A 25,499-nucleotide genomic window follows, 5' to 3' on the forward strand; every position below is an offset into this window, starting at 1 on the left:
GCTCTGGATTCACATGTAGGCCAGACCAGGTAAGGACGGTAGGTTTCCTTCCCTGAAGGACATTAGTGAACCAGATGGGTTTTTACAACAATCAATAAGGTTTCTTGGTTAGCTTTTAGTTTCCGATATTTTTCTTTTGATCTGTTTCTTTATTAGTGTCACAAGTAGGCTTACATTACCATTGCAATGAAAATCCCCTAGTCGCCACATTCTGATGCCTGTTCGGTACACTGCATGAGAATTTAACGTGGCCAATGCACTTAATCGTGCCATGTTAGGGATTTGAACCCAGGTTCCCGGATCTTGCCTGGGTCTCTGGGTTACTATCCGGTGACAATACCACTACGCTATCGCTTCCTCATAAAACCGAAGCCCAATGTCAACGATGAAAATGGCCTGAGATTATAACATGACAGCTTAACAGAGGCACTTTCCATTATAATTGTAGACACGGACATTTTTGGTGGAAATTGATGCCATAGTGAGTGCACTCAGCTTTATCAGAAATTATTCATTCTTGCTGCTGATTTATACACTGAAAACCTGCGCATATCTGAACATTGAAATCTACTTCCAAATTTCACCCAGTGAAATTCAGGATTCTGTGGTGTCAAAACGCCCTGTTGTCTTTCCTCATAACCCAGATGGAAAATGACCAAAAATCATTCATTTTAGAGCTGGCTCCTCAACAACTTGGATCAGAGATTAAAGCTTGGTACCATTTAGGAAGTGGCCAAATGCTGACAGGAGTGGATTTGAACTGGCCTGTGTAGGAGCGTGGGCCTGGTGACTGAAGGAGGTGGAGCTGTCTGAGAGGATTTACTAATGGACCATTGCACTTCCCAGAGTTGTGAACAACTGCTTCCACTTCCTTCCACAGCTGGCACACTGAATAAGGCTTAAGCAATGGCGGACTTACACTTTGTGCAACAAACATGACACAGCCAAATAGTTCTGGTGTGTGAGCTACAATGAGAACATTTTACAATTCATCTCAGATGGCTGAGTTTAAATAGTAACTTCATCATTGACTCTGACAGCAATGGCAAATGCTTGGAATGGGGTTTTACGGTCCTGCCCGCTGGTGGGATCTTCCAGTCCCACCAAAGCAAATGGACTTTTGAACAGTTCACCACAATTTACGACCATGACCACCCCCCCCTCTCCCCCACCGGGACAGGACTATGAAACCTCACCCTTGAAGTAATTGGATCGCTATGGATGGGTACCTGGGATAAGCATGGATGGTGTAAGTGATGGGAACTCAGCCTATCCTGTCTATGTCATGCCACGGCTTCAGCAATTCAAAATGAATCCATCGCCAGGCTTTCTCCCCATAACCGGGAAGGCACGGTGGCTCAGTGGTTAGCACTGCTACCTCACAGCAGCAAGGGGCAGGGTTCGATTCCCAGCTTGGGTCACTGTCTGTGTGGAGTCTTCTCCCCGTGTCTGCGTGAGTTTCCTCCGGTTTCGTCCCACAGTCTGAAAGACGTGCCGGACAGGTGCCAAACGCTCCCTCAGTGCACCCGAACAAGTGCTGGAATGTAGTGACTAAGGGATTTTCACAGTAACTCCATTGCATTGTTAACGTAAGCCTACTTGTGACATGAAAACATTAAAAAATAGCCAACCCAACTGCATCTGCTGCTTAAAACATTTACCAGTTCTCCCTCGATCAATCTGTGGCAAGGAATTTCATGCTTTATGTCAAGTGACATAATTACTTTGGCCCCTCTGCATGTTCCTAAGGTTTTATTGTAAAGTAATTTTCAGTTAAACACAAGCAAACAGAATACAATAAGAACAGATTGTCTATTCTGTATGGATTTAAGATTTCTACAATGCACGGATTTCATGGAGTTGATTAAAGGCAGAGATTGTTTTACTGTATTTGCCCACAATGTCAAGAGCAGATAATCGGCTTATTCTAATCTTCCTGGTTCCACATCAGGCTTAACTATCAAAGAATCATCTTCACTTGGAATAAATTAGAGAGGCCAATGGTAATTTAAGCAGTTTAGATTAGATCTGTTCATTGCAGGTCAGATATTCAGGCATGTCATGCACATGTTGCACATGAAGATTAATCATTGTTAAGATACGCAGAATCCAGTCAAAAGCTGAAAAAAAATAAGTCGGAAACTAATCTTTAAGGGAGTACATCACAACTGAAAGATAAGCTCTGATAGCAAAAGAAAACTCAAAAGTTATTGCATACCTCAACAGTCTAACCCCGAAAGAATGAGGCAGATAGATAGGGTGGATAGTTAGAGGCTTCTTCCCAGGATGGAAGTGTCGATTACAAGGGGTCACAGGTTCAAGATGAGAGGGGGAAGGTTTAAGGGAGATGTGCGGGGAGTAGTTTTTCACACGGAGAGTGGTGGGTGCCTGGAATGCGCTGCCAGAGGAAGTGGTGGCAGCCGGCACATTGGCAACATTTAAGACATATCTGGCTGGGTATGTGAATAGGGAGGGAATAGAGGGATATGGATTGAGTAAGGGGCAGACTTTTTTTTAGTTTAGTTAGGGTGCCACGGCCGACTTGGGCTTGGAGGGCTGAAGGGCCTGTTCCTGTATTGTAGTTTTAATTGTAGATGGTCAATCCAGCATCTTACAAAAGATATTTCAGCAATTATTGAACCTGGAGTTGTGGTGGAGCCAGGTTCAACTGAGGTGTTCAAGAGGGAATTGGATGGCTATTTGAATGGAAAAAATGTGCAGAGGTACAGATAAAAGGCAGGGGAACGGTGTTTGATTGATTAGATTTATTATTGTCACATGTATTAGTATATAGTGAAAAACATTGTTTCTTGCATGCTGTACAGACAAAGCATACCATTCATAGAGAAGGAAATGAGAGAGTGCAGAATGTAGTATTACATTCACAGTTAGGGTGCAGAGACAGATCGACTTAATGCAAGGTAGGTTCATTCAAAAGTCTGATGGTAGCAGGGAAGAAGCTGTTCTTGAGTCGGTTAGTACCTGATCTCAGACTTTTGTATCATTTTCCCGATGGAAGAAGGTGGGGACAGTATAACCGAGGTGCGTGGGGTCCTTGATCATGCTGGCTGCTTTTCCAAGGCAGGGTCAATGGGTGGGAGGTTGGTTCGTGTGATGGATTGGGCTTCATTCACGACCTTCTGTAGTTTCTTGTGCTCCTGGTACTAAGCCATGATGCCCACTTGGACAGCCAGTGAAAACCTAATGGGCTGAATGGCTTCCTTCTGCACCATAACAATTCTGTGATTCTGTGAAATATTATCACTTTCATTTTACGAACATACAAATTTGGAGCAGGAATAAGCCACTTGCCCCCTCGAGCCTGCTCTGCCATTCAATAAGGTCTCACATGATCCGATTGTTGCTTCAACCTCATATTCCTGCCCATCAATAAACTTTCACCCTCTTGTTAATCGAGGACCTGTTTCATTCTGCCTTATTTTTAAGGAAGAGAGTTCCAGAGACTCTCAACACTTGGAGAGAAAGGAAATGGCAGTCAAACGTTCCCACTCCGACCCTACCACCAGAAAACGTTCCCAGAAACATGACTGTAAAACAGAGGACCGTCCCTACACGGCTCCCCAGCATTTTATAGGCAGACCCACCTCCCAGCCCATCAACCAGGGGCCAATAAATTCCAAGCTTGCGTGTCGACGAAACACAGTTATATTCTGCACCAAGTTCAAGAAGAAATTATCAAATAAAATAATGATACACATACTCCAAAGATGTGCAGGTTTGGTAGATTGGCCATGCTAAATTGACCCTTAGTGTTGGAGGGGTTATCAAGGTAAATACGTAGTGTTATGAGGATAGGACCTGGCTGGGATTGTTGTTGGCGTAAATTCAATGGGCAGAATGGCCTCCTCCTGCACTGCAGGGATTCTATCTACTAATGAAAATATTGGAAGGGATTAATATTGCAGCTTCTAGTTTTGATGCAAGCCACCAGCAATTTTCATCAATTAATTCATAGAATCAGGGAAACCCAACAGTGCAGAAGGAGGCCATTTGGCCCATTGAGCCTGCACCGACAATGATCCAACACAGGCCCTGTCCCTGTAGCCCCACACATTTACCTTGTTAATCCCCCTGACACGAAGGGGTAATTTAGATGGCCAATCCACCTAACCCACACATCTTTGGACTGTGGGAGAAAACCCACTCAGACACGGGGAGAATGTGCAAACTCGGGACGGACAGTGACCTGCAACCGGAATCGAACCCGGGACCCTGGCGCTGTGAGGCGGCAGTGCTAACCACTGTGCCACTCTTGTTGTTATTCTGCTGACTAAAGGCATCAATTAAACCTCTTTATAAGGGGATGACCTCATTCAATTTATGCAGACCTGCATTTTCCATATTCCTGTCAGGAATTATGATGAGTTTTTAGCATCTCCCAAGCCGTTACTGCAATACTTTGTAAATTCAGCTGTGAGTTCGCTGGTTGCTGTTGGAGACAAGTTCACTGACTTCTCATGTATTCAAATCTACTGAGAGGAGGAACAAATCTGCTGTGATTTGCTTGTCGTGAAAGCTACAATATGTGAAAACTCTACATGACACGACTAGGCTTCACACACACACACACACACATCACTGACACCTACTGCAAATGCAGTGCATCCTGACTGCTGGATATATGATTTAAAATTCACAGATGGAAGATGGGAAATGAAAAGTGTTGCATGTTGGAAACTGATGTGCATATCATAAGATCCCTACAGTACAGAAAGAGGCCATTTGGCCCATCGAGTCTGCACCGACCACAATCCTACCCAGGCCCTATTCCCATAACCCTACTTATTTACCCTGCTAATCCCCCTAAGGGTCAATTTAGCATAGCCAATCAACCTAACCCGCACATCTTTGGACTGTGGGAAGAAACCAGATCACCCAGAGGAAACTATGGAGGAAATAAGTTTTGCATCTTGAATTTGGCTAGGATTAGCATGACATGTTTCACTTCAGGTATGATTAAAATGACCCACTAGGGAGCTTTTATTAATCAAAGTGAATTTAAGAATATAGTTAACATGTATAGTAAGAAAACTAGCAAGAACCTCTATCAATTACAAAGAAACAAACATAATATAGTACAACCTTTAACAAATATATCAAACGTGTTCCAATCAAACAAAACCCTTGCCATAACAGAACCCTTTAAATAGGTTTAATGCAGCAAAAACTAATGCTTATACGTTAACAGACTTGAGATCTTTGTATGAAGTCTGCACTTCTCTGGATAGAATCAGAACAGTTTGAAGACAGAACAACTTCCCAAAACCCAAGGACTTGAGGCAAGCCACCAACAACCGATTCCTCCCTCCAGAAAGGCAAGACCTTGCTTTTAGCTCGCCAGCAGAATTTCCAAAACTGAGAAAGGGAGAGGGAGACTTCTTTTCAGCTTGATGCCCCTTCTAAAACTAAAACTCAAACTGCAGCTCCAAACAGAAAATAAAATAAACTCCAACCAGTTTTTCTACTAACAGGGACCCCAGTTCAATTCCCGGCTTGTGCCACTATCTGTGTGGAGTTTGCATGTTCTCCCTGTGTCTGTGTGGGGTTCCTCCGGATGCTTCGATTTCCTCCCACAGTTCGAAGACACGCGGGTTAAGTGGATTGGCCACACTAAATTGACCCAAGTATCAGAGGGATTAGCAAGGTAAATATGTGGAGTTATGGAAACAGACCCTGGGTGGGATTATGGTGGATGCTGACTCAACGGGTTGAATGGCCTCCTTCGTCACTGTATGGATCCTATGAATTCTATAAATATCCCCACTGCCCAGAGAATGTTCAGTGCATCTCAGGTTTTATTTTCAATCATTAACTGCCCAAGGCAAAGCAATGACCTTATTGTGGAGAACTGATTATACATTACTTCGGTGTTGTAATGTTAACACAATCTACTCCACTATCTGAGGACATGAAAGGCAGCTGGACATGTTGTCAGGCAAAAGAATTAGAGCATCATCCTAATTTCTTCATAAGACCTTAACAGCACAAGACATAGGAGCAGAATTAGGCCACTCAGCCCATTGAGTCTGCTTCGCCATTCAATTATGGCTGATATTTTTCCCATCCCCTATTTTGCTGCCTTTTCCCCATAGCCCCTGTTGCCCTTATTAATCAAGAACCTATCTATCTCTGTCTTAAAGACACTCAATGACCTGGCCTCCAGAGCCTGCTGCAGCAAAGACTTCCACAGATTCACCACTCCTTGGCTCTCTTACCTCTTTGCAACACTTATTTCTGCTTCCTGTTCACTCACATCCATTCATATGCTCAATCACATTTGAGGCAATCAATATTGCTCAGATACCACAAAACTATTACTTTCAAATGGACACGACTGTTGTTCCATCAGGTGCAAGTATTGTGGGCAGAATTCTCCCAAAAGAAATTCTAAGTGGAAAACTGGAGTAATTCACATTGTTTTGTTTTCAGTGGGATTCGTACTAGAATCTCCCACACTCCCGCAATGCCGAAGCCAGCAGCCTGAATATATCATTAGATTTCAGGGAGCGGAATCTGTTCTGACCCAGGAGGCCAAAACCCATCAGACCTCTGCACATGCGCAGAGGCCCCGAACTGTCAGCCTCTTGCTTGCATGCAAATCGCGCACATGCCCAGCCATGAGATTCTCCCACCCCATTGCACTAGAAAATTAGCAGGGTGGGAGAATCGCCCCCAGTATTTTCCACCATAACATACACATCAGAAGGTGTTTCATTATATAGATATTGATAGTGTGTGAGAATATCCTCACTACTTTTCATGCCCACTTTTGTATGATTAATATATTTGTACTTCAGGTCTATGTTTCAAATATCACAGGCGCAGGAGGTTATAGGATGATTTCTGAGGTGCAGGGAAAGGCTTTCCCAGAGCCTTGAAGGCAGAAGGCATGCACCAAACACCTGCCCTGCAAAATGGTGAGGTGATGGCCAAGTGGTATTATCACTAGACCACTAATCCAGAAACGCAGCTAATGATCTGGGGACCCAGGTTCGAATCCCACCATAGCAGATGGTGGAATTTGAATTCAGCGAAAAGTATCTGGAATTAAAAATCTTCTGGTGACCATGAAACCATTGTCTAATGTCGGAAAAACTAATGGTTCACTAATATCCTTTAGGGGAGGAAATCTGTTGTCAAAGAACAAAGAAAATCACAGGAACAGGCCCCTCGGTCCTCCAGGCCTGCTGCCCGACTGAACTAAAACCCCTACGCTTCCAGGGACCATATCCCTCTATTCCCATCCTATTCATGTACTTGTCCAGACACCCCTTAAAACTCACTATCGTATCTGCTTCCACTATCTCCCCCGGCAGCGAGTTCCAGGCACCCACCACCCTCAGTGTAAAAAACTTGCCTCATTCATCTTCTTTAAACTTTGCCCCTCGCACCTTAAACCTATGCCCCCTAGTAATTGACTCTTCCATCCTGGGAAAAAGTTTCTGACTATCCACTCTGTCCATGCCCCTCATAATCTTGTAGACTTCTATCAGGTCACCCCTCAACCTCTGTCGTTCCAGTGAGAACAAACCAAGTTTCTCCAATCTCTCCTCATAGCTAATGCCCTCCATACCAGGGCAACATCCTGGTAAATCTTTTCTGTACTCTCTCCAAAGCCTCCACATCCTTCTGGTAGTGTGGCGACTAGAATTGAACACTATATTCCAAATGGAGCCTAACTAAGGTTTTGTAAAGCTATAACATGACTTGCCAATTTTTAAACTCAATACCCCGGCTGATGAAGGCAAGCATGCCATATGCCTTCTTGACTACCTTCTCCATCTGCTGTGCCGCTTTCAGTGACGTGTGTGCCTGCACACCCAGATCCCTCTGCCTACCAATACTATTAAGGGTTCTGCCATTTACTATATATTTTCTATTTTTATTAGACCTCCCAAAATGCATTACATCATTTGTCCATCTCTCTGCCCAAGTCTCCAATCGATTTATATCCTGCTGTATCCTCTGATGGTCCTCATCGCTATCCGCAAATCCACCACCTTTGTATCATCCGCAAACTTACTAATCAAACCAGTTACATTTTCTTCCAAATCATTATATATATATATTACAAACAGCAAAGGTTCCAGCACTGATCTCTGAGGAATGCCATATGTCACATTCAGAAACACACCCTTCCACTGCTACCCTCTGTCTTCTATGACCGAGCCAGTTTTGTACCCACCTTGCCAACTCACTTCTGATCCCATGCGATTTCACCTTCTGCAACAGTCTGCCATGAGGGACCTTGTCAAAACCCTTACTGAAGTCCATGTAGACAACATCCGTTGCCCTACCCTCATCAATCATCTTCGTCACTTCCTCGAAAAACTCAATCAAGTTAGTGAGGCATGACCTCCCCTTCTCAAAACCAAGTTGCCTCTTGCTAATACACCCGCTTATATCCAAGTGGGAGTAAATCCTGTCTTGAAGAATCCTCTCCAATAATTTCCCTACCACTGACGTAAGGCTCACTGGCCTGTAATTACTTGGATTATTCTTGCTACCCTTCTTAAACAAAGGAACAACATTGGCAATTCTCCAATCCTCTGTGGCTTCCCCTGTAGCCAGTGAGGATACAAAGATTTCTCCCAAGGTCCCAGCAATTTCCTCCCTTGCCTCTCCCAGTATTTTGGGCTTTATCCCATTAGGCCCTGGGGATTTGCCTACCTTAATGAAATCTGCTTTCTTTACCTGGTCTGGCCAATGCGTGATTCCAGAGCCACAGCAATGTGGTTGACTCTTAATTACTTGTGGCAGCATGACGGCACAGTGGTTAGCACCACTGCCTTACAGCACCAGGGACCTGGGTTCAATTCCAGCCTTGGGTCACTGTCTGTGTGGAGTTTGCACTTTCTCCTGTGTCTGCATGGATTTCCTCTGGGTGCTCCGGTTTCCTCCCACAGTCCAAAGATGTGCAGGTTAGGTAGATTGGCCATGATAAATTGCCCCTTGGTGTCAGAGTAAATAAGTGGGGTTACAGGAATAGGGTGGGATGGTTGTTGGCATAGACTTGATGGGCTGAACTGCCTCCTTCTGCACTGTAGGGATTCTATGATTCTATTTTATGATAGTTATAATATAGAGTATATTATCCAGAGGGGAGCTAGTTACCCTCCAAAGGCAACCAGGGATGGACAATAAATGCTGGCCAGCCAGCAATGCCCATGTCTCACAAATGAAAAAGAAAGCAAAAGAAGTGAAGTAGCAGTGGGCTGGGAGGGGGAGGTCTCAGGCTGGGGAGGGGCACCTTCAGAGTGGAGTACAGAGTCCATTCTGCAATTGGGGCTTTGGATAACATCGCAGCTCCCCGCCCCCCTACCCTTCCCACACCTGGTCCAAAACAGATCAATAGTAATTATCTTGGACAAGGATGTTTCAATGCAATCTTTTAGAGAGGTTAGTCAATTTAATTGGGGCGGGTTGGGAGAATGGGGACTTGAGGGAGCAGGGGATAGGGTGTGGGGGGAGATGATTTCAGAGAATGATCTCCTGCTAATGGGGCAGTAATGACGAGACTTCATGTGACCCTCTCAAATGTTGGCAGGACCAATGGTAAACGCCCAGGTAGTCACATCTCAACACTAACACTAGACGATATCCCTCCCTTCTGTTTGTCTGAAAACTTCCAGTTTTCAAAAGGCCAAATGTTCTGCAAGCTGAAAAGGAAATTCAGTGGCGAACCATTCTTACCTCATCCCCAATCACCATAATTGATATTGCAAAGCACTACTACCTGCATTACTACATTCCTTCTTGACATAAAATCTTTGACTATAAATAACAAAGGTTTATTATTCCTTAAAATACTTCACTGCTGAGACGGACAAGACCTCTCATCTAATGAAAGATACTATCTTCAATTAATGGAAATGAACTGTAATAAAAACTGCCACAGCCATCAGTTAAAAAGCGTTTGGATCCAATTAAATCTAGGTACCAATGTGGATGGAAGATAGGCTTACCTGAAGAGCTTGCGCAATGGTCCAGGCTAGATATGGTTTGAAGGTAAGCTCCTTGATTATCAATTATCCGAATGAGGGAAGCATGTTGGGATACAAAATGGCGTTTGGCTCTCCAAGGTGTTGGGAATTGAACCTTGCTATACATGATCACATTGAATGGTGGAGCAGGTTCGTAGGGCCAAGTAATCTGCTCCTGTTCCTATTTTCTACACTTTTTTCTATGTGTAGGTTAGATGGATTAGCCATGGTAAATGTACGGAGTTACGGGGGTACAGTAGGGGAGAGGGCGTGGGTAGGATACTCTGTCAGAGAGTCGGTGCAGCTTAGATGGGCTGAATGGTCTCCTCTTCTATGGTAGGGATTCTATGAATGTCGATCGGGAGATAAATATTGGCCAGGACACTGGGGATAGCTCCCCTGCTCTTCTCTGACAGGTTGTGTTGGGTCCATTCATTCTTTTGAACAGGTGAGGGGGCAGCACTTGGTACAGTTTAGAAATTTTATTGCACAGAACTTAAAATATGAACATGACATAAGCGAAAAGGAACAGAAAACTTGGAGACTGGTTTTTTACTGCCAGCTTCTGTACTGAGCTTGAATGTACTGAACGGACCTCGTAAACAAACTGAAAAAACACACACTAAAATCCAAACTATATGTCAACCGTTATCTTGTTATTGGAAATGTTTTCTGCAGGCTGTCTCCATCTTAGAAAAACAATCCTTGCAGCGGTGGTTATGAAAAGCTTGTTTGGCTGAATTGTGTACCCTTCAGGAATGCAGTCAATTTACAGCTAATCTTTAGCCTTCTGTTTCTACGTGTAGTTAAGCTAGCAGAGCTAGTTGCATAGACAGAAACATCTTAAAATGCAGTCTTTGCATAGACTGAAGCAAACAGGACGAAACATACATAAGATCTCGCAAGGTGCTACGGGTTCTTGTACATCCTATTTTCTATGCTTCTATGTTTAATATAAACCTCAGCAAAGGTGCGTCAGACCCACACCTCACCCACTGCAAAGGCAACAACCTGCTGGAAGACTCGATGGGAAGAGTTTCAGAAACGTAGACCAGAATTCTCCAATCCCGCCCGCCACTGGAATTCTAGCAGGCCGGGGGTGGGGGTGGGTAGCGGGGTGGGGGCAGAGGAGGGGAACAACATAAAGATCCATTGAAGCCGGGAAGGAATCTCTGGTTTTCAGGCGATTGTGGCCAGAGAATCCCGCCCATAATTTCCTCAGTCTTCTTTATGTGCCCCTCGTTCAGAATGCTAAGCTTGCTCCCATCAAAATTCTCATAATTTTGGAATTTCTCAGAACCTCTCTCCATCCTGCCTCCACATGTTACCTACACCTGCATTCCTGAGGCATAGGGTTTCTCCCTGACCTGTCGTTAATGGCACGATCCTGTCCACATCCATCTAACTCCCTTCCTCCTCTAGAGCTTTACCCATCAGCTATGGCTTGGGTTTGGCTCCTTACAAGCCGTCCATTTTGCTCAATAACCGTTGCTTCCTATTCACTCATCTAGAGCACTTCCATGTCCTGCGTGTGAAGATCACTCAAGCAGTTTCGAACAGTGCAAACGCGGCAAGACCCCCTCCCGCACCCACTATTGCAGCAGAACGAGAGGTTAGACCCCATCACCACAGCTCCCTCCCCTTCCACTCCGCAGGTATTACGAGGGATAATATATTTCTTTTGGTTATCCTCACACTGGTGCTTCCTTAAGATTGGCGTATGAAAGGAAGCAAAATTTGGATAAATTATGAGCTTCATTCCCTAGGATTGAGTGTCCCTCTGAGAGCCAAACACTCCAGTAAACAGCATATTCCAATAAAAAAGTGCTGCAATCATTAATCTGCTGCAGTTTTGCTCCTCCACAATGCAAACGTTTTAATTACACTGCCAGTTTAGTAGCGGGCACTACCCCAGAGAGAGCTCTGAATAAACTAGGCACCTGACTTGTTAAGACTGCAGATGAAATGCCACAAAGCATGCAGCCAGCATATGAACATGTCATTCTGCAACGGAACCACCCCGCAACCACCATAGTGAAACCAATTGTATTTGTTTTAATGTCATTTAGGACGATACGGTGGCACCGTGGTTAACACTGCTGCCTCATAGCGCCAGGGAGCCGGGTTTGACTCCAGCTTGGGTCACTGTCTGTGTGGAGTCAGCATGTCCTCCCCGTGTCTGCGTGCGTTTCCTCTGGGCACTCTGGTTTCCTCCCACACTCCCAAAGATGTGTGGGTTAGGTGGATTGGCCGTGCTAAATTTCCCCTTAGTGTCAGGGGGATTAACGGGGTAAATATGTGGGGCTACGGGGATAAGGCCTGGGTGGGATTGCAGTTGGTCGAGACTCAATGGGCTGAATGGCCTCTTTCTGCACTGTAGGGATTCTATGATTCTACCTGCAGTTGCAGATTTTAATTACTATTGAGTGAGTATTGTAGTATCTCTGCTTTTCCACTCAGTGTACATTTCAGGAAAATTTTGCACTAAACTGTCTCCATGTGGTGTCAAAAAGACAACATTTTAGTCACTTCTAACTGGCCTCTCATATCCCATGCTCCATTAATCTGAGATCATCCAATAATCTGCTAGCTACATCTTACCCGAACCAAGACCCAGACCAGGATTTTCTACGCCCACTTCAGTCAGATGGGTTCTGGGACGGGAGCGGAAAATCTCACTGGATGTCCACATCACACTTCACGTCAACATAGAAACGTAACACACTTGTCCCCCTTCACTGCTCAAGTGCAGTAACGCGGTTTTGCCACGAATATCATTGCCATACATTAGTGTTTCATTATCAGGCCTCTAAAACTGAACCAATCCCCTCCTACTGTCCCAAGATGTGTAATTTAGATGGATTAGCCATGATAAATGTGTGGGATAGCAGGGACGGAGCAGGGTAAAATACTCTGTCAGAGAGTCAATGCAGGCTCGATGGGCCGAATGGCCTCTTCTCTACTATGGAGATTCTATGGATGTTGATTGGGAGACCAATATTGGCCAGGGTACTAGGGATAGTTCCCCTGCTCTTTTCTGATGTGGTGTTGTGGGTTATTTTCCATTCACTTGAGGCGGGGTAGACAGGGCTTCAGTTTAACATCACATCCTCAAGATCACAACTTCAACCACCGTTCCACTCACGGTCCTCCACTGGGGCATCCACTTACGTCATTTTGTTGAAGCCCTGGGCTGGGACTTGAACCCACAACTTAGTGATTCAGTGATAAGAGTGTCACCAGCTGAGTCATTGCTAATGTCCAGAGCAAAGCAAGCAAATATATGGAGTGGTTCTGTGATACCCTGTGTTCCCATGGTGTGCACTCTAACACATATATATTGCAAGGGAATACACCAAAGCTGATGGGCAAAACAGCAGCACATGTAATGGCGCCAGGGACACAGGTTCGGTTTCGGCCTTGGGTCTGTATGGAATTTTCATATTCTCCCCGTGTCTGCATGGGTTTCCTCCGGTTGCACCAGTTTCCTCCCACAGTCCAAAGATGTTTAGGTTAGGTGGATTGGCCATGCTAAATTGTCCTTTAATGTCCAAAGATGTTTAGGTTAGGTGGATTGGCCGTGCTAAATTGTCCCTTAATGTCCAAAGATGTTTAGGTTAGGTGGATTGGCCATGCTAAATTGTCCTTTAATGTCCAAAGATGTTTAGGTTAGGTGGATTGGCCATGCTAAATTGTCCTTTAATGTCCAAAGATGTTTAGGTTAGGTGGATTGGCCGTGCTAAATTGTCCCTTAATGTCCAAAGATGTATACAGTAGGAAGTCTTACAACACCAAATTAAAGTTCAACAGGTTTATCTGGAATCACGAGCTTTCAGAGCACTGCTCTTTCATTAGGTGATTAGCAGGGGTGAATGCATATGATTACAGGGATAGGGCAGGGGGAGAGCTGGTGCAGAATTGATGGGCGGAATGACCTCTTTGTGCACTGTAAGGATTCCATTATTCTATCGTTCAGAGGCGGACTCTACAATTGGTGCACATTTCATGATAGGCAGCGAATATCTTTCCCAGTTAATGGCAGGAGACCATATCGTTAAGAGCGTGCACTCAATCCCTCCTTCACCATTAATGGCTGGTATTGTGCTATTGGCACTAACTGGCAGAAATAAACTAAGATTGGATCTTAATAAAAAGTAAAATACTGCAGGTGCTACATATCTGAAATAAAAACAGCGAAGGCTGGATGGATCTGACAAGCATTAATGAGGAGGGAGAAAAACTGATGTTTGGTGTCCAATATGTCACTCTCTCATAACTCTCAGGAGAAGTTATACTGCAGTTGAAACATTGGCCGGAATTTTATTGGCATGTCCATCCTGATTCCGGAGGGCGGGTGAGGCTCATAAGAACATAAGAGCATAAGAAATAGGAGCAGGAGTAGGCCATCTAGCCCTTCGAGCCTGCCCCGCCATTCAATAAGATCATGGCTGATCTGAAGTGGATCAGTTCCACTTTCCCGCTTTCTCCCCATAACCCTTAATTCCCCTGTCTATCAGAAACCTATCTACCCGTGTCTTAAATATATTTAGCGAATGCTCGGAGAATGCTCGGAGAATGCCATTCTCTGTTGGTCTCAGGTGGGATCGTACGAACTCGGGTGGCCATGCTGGTAAAATTCCACCAATTAACTCTCCACAAATACTGTCAGAAGTGCTGAGCTTTTCCAGTACTTCTGGTTGTTCTTTATGATTGGATCATCTCTCCATTTGGCGATCAGTTACGTAGGCTGAACAATCCAAGAGAAAATCTTGCCTGTGATTGACTGATCAAGATTTACTTGTTGCATCTAATATCCACCATTAGTTTATTTATTTCTGATTAAAAGTTCGGGACCTGAAGTTTTTCTTTCTCCATAGATGCTGCCTGATATACCAAGTGCTTTCCAGAATTTTCTAAGTTTTTGTAAATTTCAAATCTCCAGCATTTGCAGTGTTTTGCTTCTGTAAAAATACATAATTCAGTTCTTCAAAATTCATTTGTGGGATATGGGGGTCACCAACCGGCCAACATTTATTGCCCATCCCGAGCTGTCCTTGGACAGCAGCTGAGAGTCAACCACATTGCTGTGGTTCTGGAGTCACATGTAGGCCAGACTGGGTAAGAATGGCAGATTTCCTTCCCGAGAGGGCATTAGTGGGTTTTTCCAACAGTGGTGTCATGGTCATCAGTAGATTCCTAATTCCAGATATTTTTAATTGAATTGAAATCCCATCATCTGCCGTGATGGGATTCGAAGCTGGATCCCCAGAACATTACCTGAGTTTCTGGAATAATGCTCCAATAATAATACCACTAGGCCATCGCCTCACCAGAAAAGTGCCACTTTTCTTCCAGACTACCCACTTGGGGAGAAGTTTGGACTTTATTCTGACAAAGTTTCCATTTGTCTCTTGAAGCCTGTTCACCTTCACTGCGACCTGTTCTCTTCATCTCTCTTTGCCTTTCATCATCCCTCCTACTGACACTTAACCACCCTCACCCTTCTCCTTACGGCAAACTTTCCCCTTCGGTGTTTCCTCCCCTCCGCCACCACCACCACCCTTGCCCCATCCCTCTGCCCCACCCAACTTTCCCCTGGCGCTCTGCTTGCTTCCAAACTGTTAAATCTTTAACGCTTTTCCCTTCTGATCTAAAGATCATTGACCTGAAACATTTTTCCTTCTCCAGAGATGCTGACGGACCTGCTGGGGATTTTCCGGCATTCGCTGTTTTGGGTTTTGGATCTCTGGCATCCATCAAATTTGGCTTTTTGAACGTGGCAGCTGAATGGAGATCAGTTGTTACGGTTAAATCTGAGATCGATGAACTTTTATGAAGCAAAGGTATGAAGGGATGTGGGCCAAAGGCTGGTATATGGAACTAGGCCACAGATTAGTCACTGAATGGCAGAACAGACTTGATGGGCTGAATGGCCTATTCCTGTCCCTGTTTTCCAGCTTATTCATGTCAAATATCAATGTGTCACGCTCCATTAAGGAGCTCAAATCCAACAGAAAATTGTTGCTATGATCAGCAGCTGACCACAAATGAATTTTGTCATTTTCAATCCCAGTTCCAGTCGGAATAAAGAGTAGTCTAACCGACAGCCACCATAAGGATTTATTTTACAGTATCCTTTTAACTAGAAGTGACAAGAAAATGACAGAACAACATTTACATGCGAATTAAATTGTGCGTTAAAGATGACAACAGGCAAGATTTTTATTTCGCCAGATCAGTGACCTAACCTTATCCGGAATTAATCATTGTCTGTTGAGATTTAAGATGAGAACCATTTATGTATGAAATGTTAAGACGCGAGAAGAGAAACACAGCTTCGTTTCTCCACCAATTCACTCTTGATAAATTCTGCAGTTCTTCCAGCGGTCTCCAAGGATTGGATGATATTCTTGTGGTTCATTAAGTAAAACTGGACACATTCCTCAAAGATACAAACACAACAGTTGCTTGCTAGCCCACACGCACTCTCAGAAGATTAGGCACTTTACAGTGCAGGCAGTGTCAGGGGTAAGGCTTCTGGTGGGCTACCATTGCGGGGTGGTAGAGAGGACCCCTAATGTGGGTGTGAGGTCACCCCAGTACTTGATTGGGGGTGGGGAATTGGGTTGTCTGAGTGCTTATGTGAGGGTAGGGATTGTGCCCTGGTGCTAGTATGGAGACGGAAGGGTTGCCCCAGTGTCCCCGTTGCTTGTGCGAGTGTCACCCCAGTGCTTGAACCTCCAGCGGGTTCCTTGGCAACAGGATGGGCAAGCCATGAAAAATGCCATGGACATTAGCAGGACCGGAAGATCCTCCCAGCAGCCAATGTCGAGATATCCTCTGCCACTGGAAAACACACGGTGAGGACGGGGAAAAGGGTGGAAAATGCCACGATACAAGAGTGTAGATGTCAAGGATGCACAACAAGTGTAGGCCCAGCCAGAGGCAGCCAGGTCCTGTGAAACAATATATAAAAAAGGCAAGTACCAATTACTGGTTGAAATGTACATCACACAAACCAGCCTCCCATCCATTGACTCTGTCTACACTTCTCACTACCTCGGCAAAGCAACCAGCATAATTAAGGACCCCATGCAACCCGGACATTCTCTCTTCCGTCAGGAAAAAGATACAAGAGTCTGAGGTCACGTATCAACCAACTCAAGAACAGCTTCTTCCCTGCTGCTGTCAAACTTTTGAATGGACCTACCTTGTGTTAAGTCGATCTTTCTCTACACCCTAGCGATGACTGTAACATTACATTCTGCACTCTCTCCTTTCCTTCTCTATGAACGGTATGCTTTGTCTGTATAGCACACAAGAAACAGTAGTTTTCACTGTATACTGATACATATGACAATAAGAAATCAAATCAAATGTACACCTTCTTTACATTCAAAACCAAGCAAGAAAAAAAAACAATTCACAAGACAATGATAGATTGTGGAAGGAGAGTTAAATTCAATGCAGTAACAGTCATTACTCTCCAGTACTACTCGATGCTAACTATTGGCCCATATTTTAATAACCTATTGATGAATTAACTCCTAAGATTCAGCAGGTGGTCTGTTTCAGCGCTATTGCTGGTCTTCAAAGACAAATCCTCCAATCCTTCCCGGCTTACTTGTGGCTGATTCTTAACTGCTCTGTGAAATGGCCTCGCCAGAGTCTCAGTAGAAGGGCTATCAGGAGTGGGCCACTAAATAGCCGGCAATGCCTATGTAAGAATCAAAATTAAACACGTCTCAAAAAAAATGATACACGCAACATTTGATGGGATTCTTTTCCGTGAGAAATTTGAGGTGAGCATCGCAGCTCAGAAAGAATGGGAAGTGTTCTCAGAGGAAAAGAATGTTATTGAAGCCCAGAACTGGGTGACAGGGTCTAACAGCTGCCTTTCCAGCATTATACAAATACTTCCTTTTCAAAGATACCTCTGGTTGACTGTTTGATGATCTCCAAGACCAGCCCTGGAAAAATGACCAGATATTCTTTCATAACCACACATTTTCTTTTCAATTCCAAAGGAGAACATGAAAGGAAATCTCGATTCTGCCCTCCCACAAGATCCGAGGGGTTGGCAGCTGGAATCCAAATACCAACTGTGAAAATGGCTGGTGGGGAGGGGAGAGAGGGGGTGTGGGGGCATCTGACCGGATATCATTCACATTAATGTCTTTTTGTTCTGCTGGTTGTGAATGAGTTGTTAAGGAGATGGTCAACTGTGATTATAACATCAAATAATGCCCCTCCTGAAATGAGCGAGAGAAAATGGCAGATTGTTGCCACATCACTTTGTGGATAATTAATCCTAAAAATATTCAGAAAGCTGATTTTTCTCTGACTACCCCTGGGACAACGTCCTCATTGAACCATAGAATCCGTACAGTGCAGAAGGAGGCCATTCATAAGAACATAAGAAATAGGAGCAGGAGTAGGCCATCTAGCCCTTCGAGCCTGTCTCACCATTCAATAAGATCGTGGCTGATCTGAAGTGGCTCAGTTCCACATTCCCGCCCTCTCCCCATAACCCTTAATCCCCTTGCCTACCAAAAACCTATCTACCCGCGTCTTAAATATATTTAGCGAGGTAGCCTCCACCACTTCAACGGGCAGAGAATTCCAGAGATTCACCATCCTTTGAGTGAAGAAGTTCCTCCTCAACTCTGTTCTAAACTGCAACCCCCCCCCCCCCTTATCTTGAGGCTGTGCCCTCTAGTCCTGCTGTCCTTTCTGAGCAGGAAGAACCTCTCCACCTCTACCCCATCCATCCCTTTCATCATCTATATACATCTCAATAAGATCCCCCCTCATCCTTCTAAACTCTAACGAGTACAAGCCCAGTCTATTCAGCCTCTCTTCATAGCTCAACCCCCTCAACTCTGGAGATTCATTCGAACTCCATTTGGCTCATCAAATCTACACCAACAACAATCCCACCCAGACCCCAACCCTTTAACACCATGTATTTACCCTGCTAATCTCCCTAATACTAAAGGACAATTTAGCATGGCCAATCAACCTAACCCACATATCTTTGGAACATGGGAGGAAATAAGAATACCCAGAGGAAATCCAGGCAGAGAACATGCAATCTCCACATAGCAGTGACCCAAGGCTGGAATTGAACCTCAGACCCTGAGCGCTGGGAGGCAGCAGTGCTAACCACTCTGCCACCGTGCCATCCTGTTTAATGTCAGCTGCTAAGAAAGAATCCTTGTATTGTTGGTGCATCATTTTAGATGCTAGTAAGATGGGTATTTCCTAAATGAATTGAAAAATAAACCCTTTCAAGCCTTTACTTTGAACTTTGGAACAAAGGTTTATCCCTGCGACCTGTGCCTCCATTCCACTGGGTCAGTGCTGATCTGTATCTCAATTCCATGTACCCTTGCCCTGCTTCCCCATCATTCCCTATCCCACGATACCCATGTTCATAAAAGATCAAATAATCTCAGGTGGCACAGTAGCACAGTGGTTAGCACTGCTGCTTCACAGCTCCAGGGACCTGGGTTCAATTCCTGGCTTGGGTCACTGTCTGTGTGGAGTTTGTACATTCTCCTCATGTCTGCATGGGTTTCCTCCGCGTGCTCTAGTTTCCTCCCACAGTAAAAAGTCTGACAACACCAGGTTTCAGTCCAACTGATTTATTTGATAGTAAATTCACTAGCTTTCGGGTTAGCCCCTTCGTCAGGTGAATGGAGAGTTCTGGCCATCGGTTGGACTGAAACCTGGTGTTGTCAGACTTTTTACTGTGTTTACCCCAGTCCAACGCTGGCATACCCACATCATTCCTCCCACAGTCCAAAGATATGTGGGTTAGGTTGATTGGCCATGCTAAAATTGCCCCTTAGTGTCCTGAGATGCATAGGTTAGAGGAATTAGCGGGTAAATACTGGGGGTAGGACCTGGGTGGGATTGTGATCGGTGCAGACTCGATGGGCTGAATGGCCTCTTTCTGGACTGTAGGGTTTCTATGAATCTCAATCTCAAAAATTTCATTTGATCCAGCACTCACAGTCTTTTCATGGAGAGTTCTTCATGTGTGAGACAGAGAAAGAATAAGAAACCTTGGGAGCACCAACAAACAAAAGAGGGAAAAGATGAGAATGAGGAACAAAGAAAATCAGAGCGCTAATGGCAGAGGTAAAGAATTGTAGACCATTGCTAATTAGTTGAGGTCCCAATATAATTTAATTGTTACCAAACCGGCTGATGTTATGTATTAGTATTCCAGCCTGAGACCCTGGTGTATTTCTTTTGGATATTTCTGGGAAACATCTGCGGATAGAGTGAAAACTCAAACTTTCATTTCGTTAAACAACAAATAAAGCGTATTTGTTAAAGTGGAAGAATGATGAAAGAAGATTACAAAGAGCAATTTTACATTTTGGCAAATTAACAGTGAGCACCTACTCCCTTGTCCGTGCTAAATTGCCCCTTAGTGTCAGGGGGACTAGCAGGGTGAATACATGGTGTTAAAGGTCTGGGTGGGATTGTTGATGGTGTAGGCTCGATGGGCTGAAAGGCCTCCTTCTGTACGGTCGATATTCCACGATTCTATGACAACACAACTTTGTGCAAACTCCAAACCACAATATTCTGACTCACAAAACAAACCAAACAGGAAAGCGTTCACTAAAGGCCAGTACTCAGAAAAATTAATTTAAACTGAGCGTGTGAGAAAATCAGTCACACCAGAAAGGCAATTTTTTTCTCTGAGACTCAGTCCCTCAAGACTCCACAAATACCACAAGGGATTCAGGAGAGACGAGTGAATTTGTCAGAGTGCAGGCAGGGGGGTGTTGAGGTTTTAATTAATAGAAAGAACAAACAGCTGGAGTACATTATCTGCCCTCAGAGATATTGAACTCTTGAAAGAAAGATCATTGATTCAACCACAACAGGAGGTGTGAAGGGCAACGGGAAATTGCCTATCCAGATAGCCAGAGGCGAACTGCATTCAGCTTTTGCGACAGAAAGAGTGTGGTAACATGGGCCCTTTAAGGGGGCGGTCCATGAGGGCCACATGATTGAGCTGGACCTAGAGGCAGTGCAGGAAGCTGAGCCAATTGGGAGAATGGACCTCAATTGGAGCTTGGGGGGGAGGGGGGGGGGTGGTGGAGAAGAGAGTTGATTAGTATTGTAATTCTGTCAGACACATCAATATTGTTGCCAATAAATCAATAGTGACTTGAAGCCACAACTTCAAAGTTACTACACTGGCGACGAGGAAAAACTTTGTTAGTCGTTGGGGATCGCAATGTTCAGCATGAGGGGGAGGAACGCGAGTGTCGAAGCCATGAAGAGACATGGTACATATAAAAATACATTTAATTGAAATAATTGTGCTGATGCCAGTATGCCTGTGATATTGGGACTGTTTAGACTCTTTCTCCAATTGTCTGTTGTTTTTATCTTTGACTTCTTGCCAATTTCTTCAGTTTAACTCTGAGTAAGTTTTAAGTGGTTCTAAAGTCGACATCACAATGCTTTCAGAACACGTTTCTTGCCCTTGATCTGTGACAAGTACACTTGCTGCCGCGCTTTAAGACAAGAACTTGCTTTATATAGCTAGCACCTTTCGTGACCTTTGGTGGACCAAATGCATTTCACTTGACGCACTTTTGGAGTGTTGCCACTGCTGTAATGTAGGGAAACGCAGCAGCCCATTTACCCACAGCAAGCTCCCACCAACAGCAGTGAAGTAAATTGATTAGATCATCTGTTTTTAGATATGAATATTGGCCAGTGTACAGGTAATAACTTTCCTACTCTTTATCTGGGTCTTGGAAAACAATTGTGTTAAGCTGAGAGTAAGCGGGTGAGGCTGACCCTGAATTAACTGGAATATGAAATGTCGTTCTTGAATAAAGACTGTTTGGAACAAAAGGTGTTTGTAATTGAGGTACGCAGAGCAGACCACTGAATGATAGATTGTACTCCGCAGCTTTGGAAAGTACACATAGGCCAGAACAAGGGAATATTTCATAACCTTACAGCAACTGAGGCTTTCAGGCTAATTCCTGTATGTTTTATTCTTATTAAAATCTATCATTCTGCATCATTGTACCAGATATTGGGGGGGAAGTGAAATTTTGAGGGAGACTCTAGAAAAATCCTGGAAGATTGGCAATTAAAGTTATAGAATCCAACTGTGCAGAACAACACTATTTGGCCCATGGAGTCTGCACCAGCCACAATCCCACCAATGCTCTATCCCTATAACCCCATGCATTTACCCTAACTAGTCCCCCTGACACTAATGGGCAATTCAGCATGGCCAATCCACCTAAGCCGCACACTTTTGGGTCGATGCTATAGTAACAACTAGAAGGAAAGAAAAGATTTGCATTTACCATCACAGCATTTTTAATCCCTGCATTGCAGAAGGAGGCCATTCGACCCATCAAGTCTGCACCAACAACAGTTCCACCCAGGGTCTATCTCCGTAACTTCACATATTTACCCAACTAATCCCCCTGATGCTAAGGGGCAATTTAGCGCGGCCAATCCACCAAACCCGCACGCCTTTGAACCTTTATGGGGGGAAATCGGAGCACCTGGAGGAAGCCCACGCAGAAGGTTTAAAATCCACACAGACAGTGACCCAAGCTGGGAATCGAACCCAAGTCTCTGGCGCTGTGAGGCAGCAGTGCTGCCCACTGTGCCCACCATGCCGCTCATTAGAACCTAGACTGGGTAAGGAGGGCTGGGCTCCCTCCTCTGTAGGATATTAGTGAAACAATTAGGTTCTCATGACTGTCTTTACATGATAATTAGCTACAGATGAACCAACTGATGAATGGGATGTTAAAACTTGTTGTTTGAATACCCAGTGGAATATAGAACGTAGAACAGTACAGCACAGTACAGGCCCTTCAGTCCTCAATGTTGTGCCAAGCGATGTCCAAACCCAAGATCAAGCTATCCCACTCCCAATCATTCTGGTGTGCTCCATGTGCCTATCCAATAACCGCTTGAAAGTTCGTAACGTGTCCGACTCCACTATCACAGCAGGCAGTCCATTCCACACCCCAACCACTCTCTGAGTGAAGAATCTACCTCGGACATCCCTCCTATATCTCCCACCATGAACCTTATAGTTACGCCCCCGAAGAAATAGTCTCTGCACGTCCACTCTATCTATCCCCCTCATCATCTTATAAACCTCTACTAAGCTGCCTCTCATCCTCCCCCGCTGTAAAAAGAAAAGCCCCAGCTCCCTCAACCTTTCCTCACAAGACCTACCCTCCAAAACCAGGCAGCATCCTGTTAATTTTCTAATATCATTACCGCTTTGCAATGGTAATCAGAGATCGCAAAAATGCCGCAGTGAGACTGGGACTGGATAAGCCGCATCAAGCCAATGTTTTCATTTTAAACTCTTGTAATGCCAGCTATTTTTTTTAGCACTGAAAGACTTCATTTGCTATTTTAAAATGCGGAGTCGACTCTCAAGAATGATTCAAACTCTGCTGGAATGATTTGCTGAGCCCCTGCCACAGATTTTATGGCTTCCATGTGACTGGTAAGTGTGTACTTGGGATAAATATTCTAAAAGCCTGCCTTGGGCAATATAATAGTGTCAGAATGATAAAACTGTGCTATAGCAGCAAATTCAAAAACTGTTACTCCAACCTGCAACCTGGGGAAGTCTTTCACGCTTTAGTCGCTCTGTTCCATAATGGAAATAGTCAATGGAAAGATTGAAGGAGCCATGCAGGTGGCACAGTGGTTGGCGCTGCTGCCTCACAGCACAAGGGACCAGCGTTCGATTCTGGCCCTGGGTCACTATCTGTGTGGAGTTTGTACATTCTCCCCATCTCTGCATGGGTTTCCTCCAGGTGCTCCGGTTTCCTCCCACAGTCCAAGAATGTGCAGATTAGGCTCATTGACCATGTTAAATTGCCCCTTAGCCAAGGAGACTCGCAAGGTAAATAAGTGGGGTTTTACGGCTAGGGTCTGGGTAGGATGGTTGCTAGTTCGGGCTCAATGGGCCAAATGGCCTCTTTCCACACTGTGAGGATTCTATGACATTTATCTATTTTTATATAGCAGCTTTGACATAGGTAAAGCTCCCGACGCATTTCACGGGAACGATCGTTAGCAGGATTTGATACCAAGCCAAATAAGTACATAATAGAACAACTGAAAGCTTGGTCAAGTATCTTCTAAGGGGTACATTAAAGAGGGATTAACAAGAAGGAGACAAAAAACTCTGACAATCATCCTCCCAGACTCCAAACGTTAGCTTTCTCCACTCTCCACAAATGCTGTCAGCTCATGACCATGAAATAATTGTTAGAAAAGGTCATTTGGTTCACTGAAGTTCTTTATGGAAGGAAATCTGCCATCCTTACCTGGTCTGGCCAACATGTGACTCCAGAGCCACAGCAATGTGGTTGACTCTAAACTTGGGCAATAAATGCTAGCCAGCCAGTGATGTGCAAGTCACACGAATAAATAAAAGAAAGTACAGTTAACTGTAAGCCACCATTAACTCTTGCGTTCTCCATGGCAATGCCTCTACCAATCAGAGTCCATCTGCCAGCCAATTTACACAGTATAAAGTTGTTTTTTCCCCTGACATTGATATTCTTGTGATTGTTCTGATGAGTGCAAGATGAAAAACTTCAGCAAAACGTCTTTTTTCAGCAAAATCAGGGATGCTTAAGAGGCCGGACTTAAAAATACCTGCTGGCTTTTCATGGTCAACTTTGCGAAGAGTATCTCATTAAAAATCTTGCACTTTCGCAAGCATTCAATTAAGAACAGCAACATGCCACAGGTTCTCTGATCAGCCGCAACAGTACAACTAAAGGGGTGTGAATCTGTACTATAGATTCTTAGTCATTGTGTCTCATCAAGATTGAGATCGATAGAGGTTTGGACTCGTGGGAAATCAAAGAAAACGGAGATAGGGTGGGAAGTACAGTGAGGTCCAGGATTCGCAATTATCTCATTGAATGGTGCACCAGGCCCTACTTTCACGCCTGTTTCTTTTGCTCTTATGTTTTTATCCAGTATTAGATGTTAAACAAGTATTCTGATAGTATGAAGGTAGTGGGGGGATCAAGAGAGGTGATGATGAGGTACAACTGGCTGATGTCAACACACAAATAGAATCTGACGTGGTGTTTTTTGGTTAATATTGCTAAGGGACAGTATGTAGATCAGAAACACTAAATAATCAAGAGGCAAAAGATAGGGAGGAAAAAGATAAAATAGCTATCACTAGAGATAAAGTACTAAGGGGACTAATGGAGCAAAAGGCTGATAAGTCCCCTGGATCTGATGGGGTGCACCTCAGGACATTAAAGGACGTAGACAGAGATAGTGGACGAACTGGGAATAATCTTCCAAGAATCCTTAAATTCTGAAAATGTCCCAGCAGATTAGAAAACTACCAATGCAGTTAAAGGCATATTAGTGATAAGGAATTCTGATATTGGTCATTTTCTTGAGTTTTGAAATGCAACAGTACCAGATGTC

The 25,499-nt window shown here is 44.3% G+C and overlaps 1 long non-coding RNA gene across 1 annotated transcript in view; it reads right to left on the reverse strand.

The window, feature by feature from the left end:
• Positions 1–17,088: 17,088 nt before the first annotated feature.
• Positions 17,089–25,499, reverse strand: part of LOC145347563 (uncharacterized) — a 37,114-nt gene continuing 28,703 nt past the window's right edge. The window contains exon 3 of the long non-coding RNA XR_013887825.1: positions 17,089–17,721. This is a non-coding gene — a long non-coding RNA (uncharacterized LOC145347563). The remainder of the gene's footprint in view (positions 17,722–25,499) is intronic.

Source organism: Carcharhinus amblyrhynchos, chromosome 1, assembly GCF_965287045.1.
Source record: "Carcharhinus amblyrhynchos chromosome 1, sCarAmb.v2.hapA, whole genome shotgun sequence".
NCBI lineage: Eukaryota > Metazoa > Chordata > Chondrichthyes > Carcharhiniformes > Carcharhinidae > Carcharhinus > Carcharhinus amblyrhynchos.